Genomic DNA, 2,535 nt, shown 5'->3' on the forward strand with positions numbered 1-2,535 from the left:
ATGTCTTCAGTGACTCATGACCGTTCTAAACTGAATGACTTTTAAGGGGCCAGACATTTTTTAAAATTGTTTTTATTGAGCAATATATTTTTCTCCACTCCCCTCCCACTCTCTCCCCTCCCCTCCTACCCTCTCTCATGGTCCCCATGCTCCCAGTTTACTCAGGAGATCTTGTCTTTTTCTACTTCTAAGGGGTCAGAAATTAATTACCTTTGTTCATGTAAAACAAAAAGAAAGTGCCAAACACTCCAACAAAACAAAAGGCAAAAGTGAGTAGAAGAAAAAAAAATAGAGTTTAAGTTAATAGCTAAAACTCAGACCTGGATAGATGACCCCAGAAAAGTGAACCCCATAGCACGTGTGTTCCTTTAGCATCAACTATTGTGTGTGATTTCTGAGGCTTTTTCTATTACTAAACATAAAAACATTTATTTCTTCTTCCTCGATGAAGGATTCTGATTCTTTAGCAATTGTAGCTGTTAACTAGCATCTCAGATACCCACATTCCTTAGATGTAAGCAAGTAGCTCTTAGGGCTGGATTTCTCCTCTCCTGCAGGAGGGCTCTGATTCCCCTGCTGTTTCCTTCCACCCAGAGGAACTCCTCCGTTCGCGCTCTTGCCGTGATCTCCACGAGCGCCTGCTTGCTTTTCCTTTCCTTCTCTCAGCTAGCAGTGTGTGCAATTTATAATCAATGGCAAAGAACAATGTTTTTTCAGATTTTGGCACACATCAGAGCACAAAGAAGGGGGGGTCCTTGTGAAAACAGACTACAGAGGCAGCTCAATGCTGGGGTGAGACCCAGGATTACACGTCTGACAGGTGCCAAGTAGCTCGATGCTGGTGCCCGAGGGCTTCTCCATCACAGCGCAGGACATTTGTCAACAGGGGAGTGTAGCAGAATTGCCAGAGTCTCAGCAGCTGCAGCTTGTGACCGATAAGTAAAGCACTTGTGGGACTGGAAATAAAACACATGGTTGTGGGGATGTGGTCGAAGCACCCGCCATGCGAGCGTGAGGACCAGGCGTTCCCATAGCCAGCACCCAGTTGAAAGCTGGAGGAGCACAGCTTCCCACCTGTAATCACAGTGATTGGGAGGCAGAGACAGACGGTCCATCCCGGAGCAAGAACACTGGCTGGATGGGCTGAGTCCTGGAGCTGCAGAGGGAGATTGTGCCTCAGTGAATAAAATGGGGACCGATGGTGGTAGATGCCTGATGCTAACTGACCTCTGGCCTCCACAGGCATGCATGCATACTTATGTGCAGCTCTATACACACACACACACCACACCACACACACCATACACACATACATACAAACACACATGCACATACACACACGTACACACATACACATATAAGCACATACACACACACCACACACATACATACAAACACACACGCACACACACATACACACATACACATATACACACCACACACATACATACAAACACACATGCACACACATACACACCACACACACAACACACACATACATACACACATGCATACACACAGCACACACACATACACACATACACACACATACACATATACACACATACACATACCACACACATACACATACATACACACGCACCTACACCTACACACATGCACACACACACATGCACACACACACACGTGCACATACACACCACACACATACATACACATACACAAACATGCACACACACAACACACATATACATACACACACATACCACAAACACATACACACTCACACACACACACACACCACACCCCGCAATGGCTGCTTGACCATAACTGAAATGTCAAGTGCACAATTCAGAACTAAGAAAGGTAACTGGAGACCAGCTCTGAAGACTCTGACACTGACTCTACCCCACGCTCCAGCCGCCCCCACTCCCACTGTGTGTGCCAAGTTTTCACGCCTGCATCTAGGTTCTTTATTTTCTTCTACTCACTTTCCAGCGCTGTTTTGATTTGTGCTGACCTGACATTTCTGGAGTGTCAGTCTAGAATGTCACATCCTTTTAGTAGGCTTGTTTGTTTTTCTTTTTATTCCCAATGGCTCTTCAAAGGCAAACAAACAAAACCCTCTGTTATTTGGATGTTGTTCTCCCTATGGAATGAAGCCTTGCCAGGAGGATTTGTGATCAAAACCTTCTGAGCCATTCCACGCTCACCCAAAGTCCCGTTCCCTGCTTGAAGACCCTGAAATAGATTTTTTGAAATATCAGGGTGAAGTGTAAGTGATTTTGTCTTTTTTGCTTTTTTGGTGCAAATACCCAAAATACTATTAATTACCATCTTAGCAAACAGAGAGAACGCTATTCCCCCAGAAACAGAGACCACACCATAATTTCACTTCAAGGGATATACACGATGACTTGCAGCGGGGTTTGCAACATCAAAACTGAAAGCAAGTGAAATACCCTTCTGTGGCTTCCACGTAAAGATGCCGCTGTCTGGCTGTGTGGGATCCGTCGTCAGGCAGAAAATAAAGACAAAGAAAACAGCAGTTTTTACCTGCTTTGGCCCAGCAGC

General features: G+C 45.2%; 1 long non-coding RNA gene across 2 annotated transcripts; it reads right to left on the bottom strand.

Annotated features, from left to right (window-relative positions):
* Positions 1–200: 200 nt before the first annotated feature.
* LOC126513291 (uncharacterized) lies at positions 201–2,117 on the bottom strand. Of its 2 annotated transcripts, none has more exons than XR_007595286.1 (3): positions 1,982–2,117; positions 1,075–1,156; positions 201–956 (listed from the first exon to the last, which is right to left on the bottom strand). It is a non-coding gene; the product is annotated as an uncharacterized lncRNA (long non-coding RNA). The 2 variants fall into 2 exon arrangements; XR_007595285.1 differs by having other exon boundaries at positions 1,953–2,117.
* Positions 2,118–2,535: the final 418 nt, after the last annotated feature.

The sequence above is a fragment of the Alexandromys fortis genome, unplaced genomic scaffold (assembly GCF_014885135.2).
Source record: "Alexandromys fortis isolate MF-2015 unplaced genomic scaffold, M_Fortis_MF-2015_v1.1 scaffold_127, whole genome shotgun sequence".
Classification (NCBI taxonomy): Eukaryota; Metazoa; Chordata; class Mammalia; order Rodentia; family Cricetidae; genus Alexandromys; species Alexandromys fortis.